The sequence below is a fragment of the Candoia aspera genome, chromosome 2 (assembly GCF_035149785.1).
Source record: "Candoia aspera isolate rCanAsp1 chromosome 2, rCanAsp1.hap2, whole genome shotgun sequence".
Taxonomy (NCBI): Eukaryota; Metazoa; Chordata; class Lepidosauria; order Squamata; family Boidae; genus Candoia; species Candoia aspera.
Genome location: NC_086154.1, coordinates 1,144,175 through 1,159,146, shown reverse-complemented (window position 1 = coordinate 1,159,146; position 14,972 = coordinate 1,144,175). Strand labels below are relative to the sequence as shown.

The 14,972-nt window shown below is 52.1% G+C and overlaps 1 protein-coding gene across 1 annotated transcript in view; it reads right to left on the bottom strand.

The window, feature by feature from the left end:
• LOC134491913 (zinc finger protein 595-like) overlaps positions 1 to 14,972 on the bottom strand; it is a 610,720-nt gene that overhangs the window by 567,410 nt on the left and 28,338 nt on the right. The window lies entirely within an intron of this gene.

Below are 14,972 nucleotides of genomic sequence, written 5' to 3'. Positions count from 1 at the left end.
TGCAGCTCCGGGGGGGTCCCTGCCGGCCCCAGAGGGGACCCCCCTTCCTTTGCCCTCCCCGCAACTCTCAGCCAGGCTCTCTCTTTCTCTGTGCGCCTGGAGGGGGTGGACTAGATGCCCCCTGAAGCCTTCTCAAGGCCCAGGGGAACCGCAGGCTGGGGCTGCCGGACTCTGAAGGGGGCCTGGTCCTTCCCGGGACAAGACCCTGCAGGGCCAGAGGTCCGGGGCTTCTCCTCTGTTCCAGCTGAGTCGGGGGTCCCTCCGTGGGGAGGCTGGAAGTGGGAGGCTTGAAAGGAGGGAGCACCCGGAGCAGCCCCTGGGTCTGAGCCTGGAGGCGGGGCAGGGGGTGACGGGGGGGGAGAGGCGCATCCTCAGCCCGTCAGGCCTGGGGGGGGCAGAGGCAGCAATGGGGTCCAGACTCTTCCCCCCGCCCGCAATGCCAGAGGGGGGCCTGCCTGGAAAAGCCAGGGAGACCGATCCGGGCGCTTCTCCAGGCCAAACGGGAAGCAAATGGCCTTGGGATCTGGGGGCCACGGGGGTCCCGGGACCGGCTTTGTGCAGCTAAAACGGGCCAGACATTTGAGCTGCTCAGTATCCTGGGACTAGGGCCGTTTCCTTGGCCGGAAGGCGGCTGCTCTCCTTGCGCGTCGGGTGTCGTGTGAACTCGGCCCTTGCAGTCTATTAACCTGGTTTGGGTGTGTGAAAGAGCCAAGTGGTCTTGCTTGTCTGTCCTCGGCCTCATTAAGGGGTTATTTGGGCAATTGGAAAGGCTTCAAACTACAGGGCGCTGCAGGAGGGCTGGAGTTTCACTTCCGCAGCACCAGGCGGCAGGAACAGGCTGAGATTCCTCATATCCACCCTGTGGAAACAACACCACCAACAACAACAACAGCACAAACACACACACACACACACACACGGGTTAGCTGTGCCAAGGGAATGGGAGGTAGCTGAAGGGAGACAGAGCACATCCCAAAGGCTACTTTCTAAAGAAGGAACAGAAGAGAACAGCCTCCTAGTCCTCATGAGGATCAAGCGAATTAGAGCTTCTGCGAGGGATACAGTCTGTGCCCCGGCTGGGCAAAGGGGTTCCTTTCCTGGATGCTGAGGGTCCTGTCCCTCCTTGTCTGAAGGCACTGAAACCTTTTTCCTCATGTCTGGGAGAATTTTGACTTTTTCATGCAGCTGGGCTCACTTACTCGAGCCACTCATGACAGCTTGGCGGTACAGACTGCCCTCTGCAGAGACCCACACTTGCCAGTCCCCCTGCTTGGCATCTCTGCCCTCCTTCCCTCATTCCATCCTCGGCTCAGGGGGGCACAGTCCCTAAGCTGCCCCCTCAAATAAGTGGGTGGGTCATTAATGGGGGGAGCCCTGAGCCCTGTTTCTCCTCCCTCTATCCAAGGAGGGCTTGAAGTCTTCTGGAAAGCCCATCCTCATGAGCCTGTGGAATTCCTTGCTACAAAACCTGGCTGGCTTTCACAGGAGAGGAGATCCATCAAGGGCCATGGATCTGGAGGAGGCCGCATTCACTCCGGATCCCACTTGCAGGGGAACAGGGGAGGGAGAGGGACTCTCCCCCAACTCCTGCCTGTCATGCCCAGAGATGAGGCTGGCCTGGTGCAGGTGGACCACCCTGCTGCCCTTTGCTCCCTCCCTCAGGAACAGTGGGGGGCAGAGAGGCCCCCCTTCCCCTTTTGGGACCAGCTCTTGTTTGGTTGCCCTTCCTGTGGGAGATGCCCCCCCCCTTACACACACACAGCCTGGAAGCCTCTGCCAAGCCAACATCTCAGCAGCAGGTCGGCGCAGCAGCAGCAGAAGCCAGCTCAGCTCTAGGGGCCAAATTGTGGCTAAGAACTAGCTGCAGCCCAGACAAGTCTCCTGATAAGAGGAAGGGGGAAAGAACCACGGATGCAGAGACGCCAAAGGGGCTCAGAAACAGATGGTAAAACACAGGGCAGGTTAAGTAATAAGGCAAATGAGGCTGGGGAGCCCTTGGGGGTAATAAAAGCCCCCCCTCCCCCAAAAAGGCAGGGAAGAGGGTCCGGGCCATTTCTGCAAGAGCCCCACAGCGCCCCCTGGTGGGCAGAGGAGGAATGGCACCGAGAGGCTCCCCGCCCAGCTCAGCGGCTGATGGCGCCCAGGGTGGTCCAGCTCCCCTTGCGGTCCCCCTTCCCACGTGCTGGAGAGGGCTCCGTGGGCCTGCCCATGTCCTTGCTGGGGCGCATCAGGGAAGCGGATTCGCACTAGACCCAAAGAGGGATTTCAGCCAAAATCCAGACCCCTCGAATCGGAGCCTCTTGGGGAAGAGTAGCTCCTTGAGGTCGCTCTGCTTGTAGCCCCCCAGCTGCGTCTGCTGTAGCATTCGCAGGAGTCTCGGGAGGGCTGGTAAGCTTAGGGGGGCAAGAAGCCACCCCAGGGGAGAGCGTAAAGGAGGCTGCCAGTCCACAAAAGGGTTAGGTGTGCTGCGGGAAAGGCGGAAAGGGCGCTTACGGTGCCAACATGAGGGATGGGGAGAGGGCCGAATGTGGACGCTGGAACCGAGGCCCTGGCATGCAAGGCCCACACCAGGCAGAAGGCAGAATTCTATGCGCTGCCTTCCCACAACTCCAAAGCCGCCCCGGCTGTGGGACCATTCTGGATCTCAAGGCAGCAGGGACCTTGTGCACCAATGCACCATCAGGTGCGTAACCAAGGAAGGTGGCTTTGCTCTGAGGGATTTTTCGGGCACGAAAGCCGGCTGGGCGACCTTGGGCCAGTCCCCCCTCTCAGCCCAGCTCACCTCACAGGGTTGCTGTCCTGGGGAAAGGAGGAGGAGGAGGAGGAAGGAGTAGCAGGTATGCTCGCCGCTGTGGAAGGAGGGATTGTCCTGAAATTGGGGGCACCTGGGATCACTCTCCTCCCCCTTTGAGCCTGGAGCAAGGAAGGCAGGGCGGCTGTTGAAAGCCCTGGGTCTGGGACAGCTGCTGGTGGGCGCGTCGGAGAGAGAAGAAGAGGACAGGAGGAAGCGAGGGTGAGAGCAGCAGTCATGGCTTGGAGCAAAGCTGGAGAAGGAGTAAGTGAGACTGTCCACTTGAAGGAGAACTGTGTTCTAAAGGTAGTAGTGGCATTGTTGGTGTGTAATAGTTATAGTAATAGAGTAGTATAGTGATAGTTATAGCTTAGTGACCTCCATGTATTAGTTAGAATAGACCTAGTATAGAGTAGTAGTAGTAGTGACAGAAATAGACGTCAGTTGGAAATTGTATTAACTGGTCACCTAGGTAGGGAAACAAACACTTTTATGCTGTGAGCAGTGGTTTTCTAAGTGAAAGAAACCCCCCCCCATAAAAGGGGTGATCACAGGTCTTCCCCTGCAGTGTCTCATTTGGGAACGTCCTGGTGAGTCTGAGTAGACAACCCCTGGGTATCAAACGAACCTGTGCCAAATTGGTGGCAGGGGTGGGATATCCAAACTGGGATTCCCCGTCCAGCTTTAAAGGGGAGTTTGTTCAGACTCACCGGATTCCTGAAACCCGGTACATGAAAAGGAAGGCTTTGATTGCTAAAGGGAGAGAGCTTGGGCCTTGCAGGCCACATGCTTTGCAAGCCTTAGCTAGGATACTGGCTGCAGGGAACAGACCCTTGAGAAGACGAACTAGAGAACTAGAGCCTTAGAAAACAAACCAGGATGGAAAAGGCAGAAGGGGCTGGAATTCCTGCACCCACAGAGGAGGCTCCCACCACAGACTCAAGTGTTCGGGATAAGCCAGTGGGTTCACCCAAGGAGAAAATGGGAAGGCCGGAAAAGGGGCCAGGGCCAGAAACTTGGGCAAACCTGGTCCGGGAGATGTTGAGGCAGCAACTGGAAGGAAGGCTCTTGAGAGGGGCGGAGAAAGGAGACAGGCTGGAGTGGGAGAAAAAGGAAAGAGAGGCACGAAAATTAAGAAAGGCGGGATAGACTATAAGTAAATAAAATAATTTACTCCTCTGTCAACTAAACTAAGAAAAAATAACCTAACTACTTCTCATTACTATTGTTTGTTTATACAAATAATATCTGAAAAATAAAAACAAAAATATCCATCTCAACCCTTAAAAAAATCCTGCTGATAAACATATTTAAATAATTATCAAGGTAAACCAAAGTATTTAAGCTAAAGCAAAATAACTTGCCAACATCTTATTACTGTTATGTATTTAGCAAAGCCACTTGGTTAATACCCTTTCACCAAAAATGAAAGTGCTATCCAAAGAGCAAATACCTATGTCTAAACCTGAAAGACCACCCTGACAAACACATTTAAACATACATCCCACTTCAGAATAAAGCAAAGCATTTACAGGTCTCAGCATTATACACAGAATTTTCTTCTTGTCAAGCTCAAATTTTACAGCCTGCCTTGAAAAGTCCAGATATTCTTCAAGAACCTTCCGCCCTTGAAGCCGAATTCTCTTCTGGGGTCTTGATGCAACAGCATCACAGCCCTCTTTCTAGGCCAGAACTCTTTTTTCTTTAAATCTCCACAAGTCGCTTTCCTTCCCTTCGTTTTCTGAGCCCACCTCACCAATTCTCATCTTCTTCGGTGAAGCCACTTTGTACCTAGGATAATTTTCAACCCTGTCAGCTTCTCTCAACCGTTCAGACAGTGGGGATTCCACAGGTTCTGAGACAAGGCCCAGAACGTGAGAGACTTCGAGGTAAAACTCTGTAAAACCCGCTTTAATTTCCTCCGTAGCTCTCTAGTGACTCAGGGAGGTAAAGCCCACTAAGACTGAACTTGAAGACTTCCCCAGCTGCCTTTCCTCAAAGTAACCGTAACCAATCCAGGAAATAGAAACAAAAAGGGTTCCCACGGGAAAGTAAAAGCAACTAGGTCGGAATTCCAATCGACAGATTCAACGAAGTGGGTAAAACCTTTTATAGTCCTCAAAACTCACTTTGTTTTAAAAAAAAGCAAAAAGACAAAACTGAATGAATATTATAGACATAAAGGAGAACGATCCTTTCCGGGTGTAACACGTCTATGAAACAGAGCGATAGGTCATTCCTGGGGCCATTTTCAATGAGTCTCAAGGGGCAGCTTTCCTGATCAGGTTTTCAATTCCCAGGCCACCTCCATAGCTGTAGCTATCTCTTCTTTTGTCTATGTTGAGAAAATGTAGAGAAAAGGCCTACAATTTTCTTGAGAGGGAGCCTTCCCTCCCCTCCCCTCCCCTTCCCTTCCCTTCAGAGCCATTGCTTTGATGCTATCTGTTAAATAAGTATTCAAAAGTCCTTATATGAAATATCAATGCAACAAGAAATATCAAATCAATACAAAATGACTTGAAGCGTCAGATCAGGCCCTGAAAGCTACCACTTCATAAGTAGGACAATATAGTTATCACATTGTCCAAACTCAATCCTGAAAAACCCTGTAATTGTTTCACTTTAAACTCACTCAGTAACTAAAGATTTTCTCTTACCATGGAGCTGTAGAAGTTCCCCCCCCCCAAACAAGCCTTCCTTTCAGATCCTATCCTAGTTGCTGATCCTCTGCACAATTTCCATTGTCCTTCAGAAACCAGCAATTGACAATGTGGCCTGGATATCCTCTATCTGCAATGGATGTGCTGCTAAAGATTCCCAAAGTCCAAGATATTCCCTCCCCTAGTGGGAAGAGTTTTAGGAAACAGCCGCTCAAAATAATGCAGAAGTATCGGCATTGTAAATGACATTCAAAATCCAGCAGGCAGAAGAAGGGGAGACAAGCCACCAGCGATGTCCTTCTTCAGTCGTCTTTCCCTCTGATTCAGCCTAGAAAGGGGAAGCCAGTCCACTCTGCCAGCCAAGGCAGTGGATTCAAGGCAAGGCAATGCAGCTGCCGCCGCTAAGGAGGAGCATAAGGGGGACCCGGCTGGAGCTGGAGTGGCTGGAAGGGCTTCCCCTGCTAAATGACAGACGTGCTCAATGAGACATACCCTCTACACGTGAAAAGGAACCTGCCAGCACAAGATACCACAGAAAGCAAGGCGAAGTGCCATCTAGAAAGAGCCAAACGTAGGGATGGGTTACCCAGACAAAGGAACAGAAATCATACAAAGAAGGTCTGAAGAACCTGGAGCCTTTCCGATATTGCTGGGCTATACCCCCAGGCGCCCTTTGCCATCGGCCAAACTGTTTGAGGTTGTTAGGAGTCATAGCTTGGCAACGTTTAGAAGGCCACAGGAGCCTCCCTTCTGATGGAAAGGTGACCGCCCTATCCCACTTGGGGAATTAAGTTTGAAGAGCAACTGTGATGGGAGACACAGGGTCACGATTGTCCTCTCAACCATGGAAACATGGAGGCTGACTTCAGGCCAGTAATTCTCTTTCAGTCTAATCACAGGGGTATTCTTGTGAAGATAAAATAAGACAGACCCCTGGAGAGAAGGCAGGATATAAGCCTATAAAGAAATAAAAAAGCAAAGTCTATGAAACAGTACAACCGTCTCCAACCTGGGGCCTCCAGATGTATTGGACTACACCACACATCACCCCCAGCAGCATGAAGAGCCTGTTGTTTGGGAAACGATGAAGTAGTAGTTCAGCGAATGTGGAAGACGCAAGATTAGAGAAATTTGGAAAAAAAGTGCTGGAATGCAGAAAGACTCAGAGTCAAATCCTGTCCAACTTGGTTCACTGTACCTGTAGGTTCATTCTGTATGCAAATGAATAATTGGGATCATCATAAACGTGATTATATATCTAAAATGTTACACAGGATTTATCACTAGGAAAGATGAGCTTAACAAAACAGAGCCTTGTATTTGGGAGATGCTAAGATTCTCTGCGTGTCCTTGAACAAATCTTATCCTAGGTATCTGAGGGCTGTTGCAAGGATATAGGCCACCTTTATGGTGGAAGCTGGGATTATCTTAAAAAAAACTATAAATATTTTTCTAAATCTTTGAAGTGTTTGGTAAGTTTCCAGGCACTGAACTGCACAGCAGACACCTCTTCTCTGCAGGCCATTCTTCTACCCATTTCACAGATGGCAAAGTGCACAGGGTGGCTGGCAAACATAAGCCTTGAATTTTGTCTTTCCCAAGTAGCTTTATTTCGCAATCCCTAAGTCATATGAATATAAAGCCTGCAACATTCTCAGTGATTTAGCTTCCGCTCTTTACTGCCTCCAGCCCCCGTATCTATTCCTCACGGGGGCTTGAATAAGTCTGATTTAAAGCAGTCTTACCATCTGCACCCTTTATTGCATGGATCCCCATCATTCCTCCAGCTACATGCCCCCTTGTCAACTTCCTTGCATTTTACTGACAACCACTTCTCGGTGAGCAAAACCCTTGGGGAGCAGCTCTGTCAACATTAAGTGGGGATTTATGTGATTGAGGGGCAAAGCCAATGATTACGTTTTACTTAGCGGGGGAAGGCGATGCTGGTCGGAACGCCAACCCAACCCAACCCATAAACAGTCATTTATGTTTAGGGTCATTGGACAAACGCTCATCTTAAATGTGGTGGTGATTTCCATCGCTATGGCTGGTCGATTATAACAGCTCCTTTGTGGCATAATTCCTGAGGCTTGGCTTGGAGTCAAAGGAGGTTTGTCACCATTATCTGGGTAAAGGCCAGGGTTAATTAATTAATTGATTATTGGTATTAGTTGCTGATTTAGTGAGAGGCTCAGTAGAAAGCTCCCTCATTAACTTCGTTCTGAAGAAGGTCATTGAACGTTCTCTGCCTTCCGCCTTCTGTGGCTATTTCATTGGCAATAACCTTCCAAGTTAACCTTTCCAATCTATTGCAGTTTTGTTGTTGTTCGTGTGTTTCTTTGTTTTAATCCACTCAAAGGAAGAAGCCAAAAATTATGCATCCCCACAGCCTTTTCTCCCATGTTTTGTCCTTTTAATTGGGCATTTCATCCAAAATCAGTCCAACATCCCATCTATTCATGTTTAACGCATGCTGGTTAGTCAGGTAAAGAAGTGGAAAATAAGTGGATTCTGGTTGATCTTTTAAATTTCAGCAATTCTTCTCTTCTTTGGAGGGAGAGGATGAGATCCTGGAAAAGAAAGTGGCTTACATTGGAAAGGTTGATGGAGGCTGTTTTTAAAGGGCTCGGCCGATCTTGGCTATCTCCCTTATCCCCTGTCGCCTCAGCCGTCCTCCATTGCCATCGGGAGGGGTTGCCCCCCGTGCTCACCTGTTCACCCCCCAAGATGTCCCGAGCCAAGCTGAAACTGGGGCACAGCGCCCTCAGGCGTCCAACGCCTGCAATTACAGGCAGCGGGGCGTGGGGTACGGCATACCCTGGAAAGGGGTTCGTTAGGTTTCTGCCTGTTGGGCTGACATTCCACTCAAGTCCTCTCGGGTCCTGTTGCTCAGGTTTGGTTTGGTTTTTTCCGTCCGGCCTAATCCTCGTACTGCCGTTCATCCGATCTGGAAACCGATGGCTTCCGAAAGAAACCGAACGGCGGGGCTCTGGTAACGCAGCTTGATCGGTCGGTCCGGGTGGAGAATGGGATCCCCGGGAAAGGGACGGATTCGGCTGCTGTAGCAATCTTAAAGGGGAGTTACTCCCGAGCGCTTTGAGAGTGGGCTGACGGGGGACGCTCGATGGTTTACAGCGGAATGGTTTAAATTAGTAGATCTTATTCTGTGGTGGGCGGGGGAAGGATAACCAACAGGGTTTTATTTTCCCACGACCACGATTCCCGCTACCGGAGAACGATTGGCAGGACTTCTTGGAGCAGCCACCAAGACTTCCCCTCGGTCCCCAGGACCATTAAAGACCCCTCGGGGTGGGGCAGGGAGACAAGGAAGCTGACCACACGGAAATACTTTCTCCCAAATATCAGCTTCTCATTCCTAGCTCCTGTCACGTGTACTGGGTTCTAATTCCCAACACGCCCGCCCAGAATTGCCAAACCACAACTCCCATCATCCCCAGCTTGGATGGCAAGCCTACCGCTCCCATCATTCTCAGCTAATGAGGGGAATGGCCACTTGTTTGCCAGCGATGGAAGTTATAGCCCATTCCGAAGGCACCCGAGCGGGAAGCGTTTCCGACTGTGCGTCGGAGGGAGGGGTCGGGGAATCAGGGTGACAGCGGAGTCGTCAGAACGGCCTCGGGACTCAATCCCATGCGTCGCCTCAGCCGTCCTGTGGTGTTTCCCCCCCCCCCCCCGTGTGAACGAATGGAACCTTCCACGCCCAACTGGAGGAACGCGGGGAGGAAAAAGTTGCACAGAACGTGCGCCCGAAGCACCACCACACACCGGCACAACCTTTCCAAGGGACGCTGCGGAGGGCTCCTTCCTTCTCACCCTCCCACACAGAAGCAAACCCTGATCAGTAAGATTGCAATATCTCTGCCCAGGATCCGCTGTGTGACCCCCGCCCCAAGCGACCACCCCCAGAGAGGGATCGCGCCCCTCTCAAGCCGGAGCTTCGCCTTGAGGTTGCCGGACCCGAACTCTCCTCCCTGCCTCTAGGCACGTCGGTGACTGGCGGAGGCACCCGGGACGCAAGACGTTGGTTTGGAGCGTCAGACTTCTCCCCCAGGATCGAGGCCTCCTCTGCTGCTGTCCCGCTGGCAGCCCCAGCTGGGGGAGGAGGGGAGGGGGGAACGAGAGGCGCGGAAACTTACCAGGCACAGCGCAGGTTGCAGCAGAAGCACCGCGTACCAGTCTGTGGGCTGCATCCTCGCGGCTCAAACTTCCTCCGCGCTGCTGGGGCTCCCTCTCTGCACCGCCAGAACCACAGATCCACCCGGCATCTGCCTTAGAGAGCCAGGCCAGCTCGCTCCAGCCTAGGCAGAAATGAAAGGGTGAACTCCGTGACCGCGAGACAAGGTTAGGCGTCGAGCTGAGTGGGGAGGGGGGGGGGGGAGAGACCCGGCCGACGAAGGGGAAGAAGTGGGTGCCTCAGAGAGAACGAGTCCGTCTAGCGAGGGCGCCGGGAGCAGAAGTGCTCTCCCTTGGGCCGAATTAACCGCTTGCGGGCTGACTCCAGAGCGAGGGGCTTAATAGGTTTGTTTTTTTTCATGTCCAGCGCTATTGCTGTCCAGGAGGGTGGGAACAGAGGGCATCCATCGGGTCTTTCGCCGCCACCCCGGCTCTTCGCGTAGGGCAGGAGGAAAGCTACGCGCCCGGCCAGGCAGGCGCGGAAAGTGGAGGAGGAGGAGGAGGAGGAGGAGGCGGCAGAGAGCGGCGGGGGAGGCGGAGAGGACCCAACCGATTAACCTGGGCTCCCGGGTCGTGGCCGAGACCAAGCTCAAGCTCCAGGCAAAGGTTTCGAGACAGCGGCGTGCACCTGAGGGTGCCCAAAGAACCTCGTGCACGCGCGCACACACCCGCGCCCTCCCACCGATCCGCCCCCCCTTCGGCGCTCCGAAGCCGCGCTCCTGTCCCCAGCTCGCCCTGGCCCTCTCGCCTCACTGGCGAGCGCCAAACCTCCCCGGCGTTCGCGTCTGCCCCCGCCCCCGAGGAGGCTCGCGGGGGAAAGAGGAGCGTCCCCCCACTGCGCGTCGATCTCCGGCAATAGTCCCTAGGAGGCCAACCAGCGCGGCGATCAAGGCCAGCTACGCGGGCTCGGGGGCTCGGGAAGGCTCCCCACGGCGCGGCTGCTCCATGGCCTGGACCGAGGGGTCCCGCGGAGACGGGTGCCGCCAGCTTGCGGAAGGGAGGCGCCCGCGGGACGGTCGCGAGGGCAGGGAACTGGCGAGAGGAGGGAGCCCTGAGGCTGTCCGGGCCGCCCGCCCGCCCACCCGCCCGCGCCTCTTTGCAGCAGCCAGCGGCACTAGCAGCCCGAGCGTTCCGAGCGCTTGGTCTCTGTTGAAAATGCCTTCTTGGCTAGCGAGTCCCGGCGATGGCTGCTCTTTGTTGTTGTTTATTCGTTTAGTCGCTTCCGACTCTTCGTGACTTCATGGACCAGCCCACGCCAGAGCTTCCTGTCGGTCGTCGACACCCCCAGCTCCCCCAGGGACGAGTCCGTCACCTCTAGAATATCATCCATCCACCTTGCCCTTGGTCGGCCCCTCTTCCTTTTGCCCTCCACTCTCCCCAGCATCAGCGTCTTCTCCAGGGTGTCCTGTCTTCTCATTATGTGGCCAAAGTATTTCGGTTTTGCCTTTAATATCATTCCCTCAAGTGAGCAGTCTGGCTTTATTTCCTGGAGGATGGACTGGTTTGATCTTCTTGCAGTCCAAGGCACTCTCAGAATTTTCCTCCAACACCACAGTTCAAAAGCATCGATCTTCCTTCGCTCAGCCTTCCTTATGGTCCAGCTCTCGCAGCCATATGTTACTACAGGGAACACCATTGCTTTAACAATGCGGACCTTGGTTGTCAGTGTGATGTCTCTGCTCTTAACTATTTTATCGAGATTTGTCATTGCTCTTCTCCCAAGGATTAAGCGTCTTCTGATTTCCTGACTGCAGTCAGCATCTGCAGTAATCTTTGCACCTAGGAATACAAAGTCTTTCACTGCTTCTACGTTTTCTCCCTCTATTTGCAGTTATCAATCAAGCTGGTTGCCATAATCTTGGTTTTTTTGAGGTTTAGCTGCAAACCAGCTTTTGCACTTTCTTCTTTCACCTTCATCATAAGGCTCCTCAGTTCCTCTTCGCTTTCAGCCATCAAAGTGGTATCATCTGCATATCTGAGATTGTTAATGTTTCTTCCAGAGATTTTAACTCCAGCCTTGGATTTAACTCCAGCCTTGGCTGCTCTTTAGGTTCCGATAAAGTCTATCTGCCAAGACCTGAGCCGGCCATCTCTTTAGGGGGAAGGGAGAGCCAAGGAAGAAAGCGGGGGAAGGGGGGAACCCGGCGCGGCGGTGCCAGGGGCTGGGTGGCAGAGCCGCAGGGCGCCGTCCGGATCGTTCCAGCTGGACGGAGGAGGAAGGGAAGGAGCCGCGAGACCTGAGCGGCGTCCCAGCCTCTCTCGCCGGAAACCGGCGGCGAAGCAGAGCCCGCCCGCGGCGCCCTGCGGTCGGTGCCCCGCCGCCAGGGGGCCCCCTCTCGCGCGCTGGCTCACGCCGCGAACCGCGGGGCGTGGAAAGGGAGGCCCTGGCCAAGCGCTGGCTCGCCTTTTGCGCCGGGAGACGGGGAGGATTGGCGTCGCCTCGGCGCGAGCTCCCTCCCTGCCTCGCGCGCGCGCGCGCGCGCCCCGCCCCGCCCGCCTGGCTGCTTTTCTGGCTCCCTCTTCTTTCTGGGCAGCACTTAGTATCCCAGGAATAGGAATAATGAGGTCGCCCTTGGCTCCCGAACAGACTTACCGAGAATTGCACAGCACTGAATTCAGTGAGGTTTGTTTCTGGGCAGACACTGCAGTGCAAATGTGCTAGAACAGGCTGCATATGGAATAGGAACCAGGCAGTTAGTAACACCGAGCGCACCTTGCAGACGCTGTTCCGAAAGGAGACTCCTGCACCAAGCTCGTGAGATACCCAATTCTTAGAGTGTTTTCGGACAGCTCTCGTTCCGGCTCCCGCATGTTCAGCGAACCGTTTTCCGGTGTTCTAAAAGCAGTCCTAATTTAGGCTGCATCTGCTGGAGACGAAGGAGTGACTCTGCAAGAGATGACGACGTGAATTTGTGTCCGTCCACCTCAATCCACAGCCAGATGGAGTCACCGCAGACTGTACACTTTGTACCTGGGAATGTCCTGGAATAACAGGCTCCTTTTGCCAGTTCACCGCCCCACTTAACTGTTTAAAACATTTTCTTCTTGGGTTCTTGGAGTCCTCTGAGCTTGCCTTGAAGGTGCTTTATTACCTAGCTAGGCAACATCACCAGTGCACGGAGGAGTGAAGATTCAACCGTAACCTCCAGTGTTACCTGTAGGCTCCGCAGGCATTCTCAGACAATGGAGACTGTAAGTGGTTGTAGTCCAGGGACTGTTTTGGAAATGTGCCAGCCTCTTGAGAAAACGGGAGCAGAGATGATCAAAAGGAGGGGTTCAGCCAGAAGGTGAGCAGCGTTTGAGACTGCTGGCACCCACCTGGCAGTGACTTGGGGAGAATATCCACAAAACTCTCAGTGTTGCAAACACCTGCCCAGGCCCGAAAGAGATTACTGACCCTTGTGCTAGGATGCATGTGCACATGTGTAAAATGCTCCACACTGAACTGCCCAAGGTTTCATTTTTTCTCTCTCTCTCATGTTCTTGGTTCTGTGACTTCACAGAAAACTGCTCCAGAATATGGAGGGGCTGACAAAATGGAACTCTTCAGAATTTTTTAACTCTCCCTCCCAAAAGGACCTCTGGAGCTCCAACCTCCAATCCGTGGGACCCTGATGTTTGCTTGGGCAGATTCTGACAAACAGAACTCAGCAGCCCCCCTCCCGGCTTGTTAACAAAGCCTGTGATTTATTACCTTCCTAAGGGGGAAAAAGAGAGACAGTCGCCCCAGGAATGCTCTAGCCTAGCAGAAAAGAAGAGGATTTCCTTTGTCCTGCCAAGTACCTGCTCTCTGGGAACACAGCTGGGGACTAATATTGCTGCCTGAGATTTTGATACTAATCTCTAAAATATTGTTTCAACTCAGAGGCTTCACTTTAGAACACTGTAATAAAAAGCTGACTGGTGATTAAATGCCTTTATATAAACTGCATTTGAGTCTGGATGTGACCACGATAGAAACCACAATGAACATTTCTTTAGGTTTGGGGTGTATTTCTAAAAAAAAAAAGAAGAAGAAGAGAAAGAAAACCAAGCCTCTGGTGTCAGCATGAAATTACTGAAAAGGGATTCTGGAATTCCGGATCCCAGTCTTGCTTCTTTCATGTTTGCATTCGATATTGAAAGCAAATCAGGCTTATGAAGTTGTACTAACTTACCAGTTTAAAAAAATGGCAAAACTTTATCATAACAGCCCCCAAAAAGGAATTGGACAGAAGTTATATGAGGATCTACTGATAGATTTCTAGGTGATTTGCAGTAAATCAGCAAGGGTTTCTCATTTTCAGTAATACACAGTCTCTTATCAAATTGCTTGTATACTAATCTATCCACAGGTAAAAACTGTTGGATCAATAGCATGAGAGGCAGAGCTTTCCTAGTGGTGACACCCCGCCCGCAAATGAGAGAAGCCTTATTTGACATTCGCTTGGCCAGCTCAGTGCCAGTTGCTGCCTGCCTTGAACAGAACTGATGGCTATATATTTCAGAACACTTTTCTCTTATATTTCTTTTCTGTATCTGCTGTGCACTTCAGGAGAAGGGGAAGGGGAAGGGGAAGGGGAAGGGGAAAGGGAAAGGGAAGGAGATGCTTTGAGGATGCTGCTTCATGTGGAGTTGACACAAATACAATGAAAATTGTATGCATTTGCTATGGCTGATTTTGTGTTAATTGCTTATCCCATGACCTCAGTATTCCTTATCAATAAAACCTGTGTATTGCCCCAATTGACATATGAAGCACTGTGACCAAGACAGTATCCTACAGAAGGCCATATAATGAGTGAATAGTAAAAGAAGACCTCGGCCCAGCTTCCTATACCCAAATTCAACTCTCTTGCCTGAGAATTCTGGAGGTGCCAGCTTTTGCCCCACTTAGTTGTTGGGTCCACTTGGTTTGTACTACATTCATCTAGTTCATACCACAAAACGTATCAATGTATGATGCAATGGGGGGTGGGGGTGGGGGGTTCTTCTGGCTTGTCGCGAGCCTTACACTGATTTTTGCTGAGACATAGTCAAGGTCCAAGGTCACCCAGCCAGCTTCCATGCCTAAGGAAGGACTGGAACCTGGGTCTTCCTGTTCCTGGCCCAGCAAACCAACCACTATACCATGCTGGCTCTGTCTGAAGAAGGCTCATATACTGGGACCATTACTTCACTTTTTTCTCTCAACATTTGGAAGTCTTAGATATTTGGAACAGAGTTATTTGAAGGACCACTTCTAGGTGCAGTGGCCTTCTCATAGATTCATAAGTGATAGTTGAAATCAAGTTAAAGATAGGAACCTTGACAGACAGAGGCATGAGCTTAAGTTGGCCATTCACCAG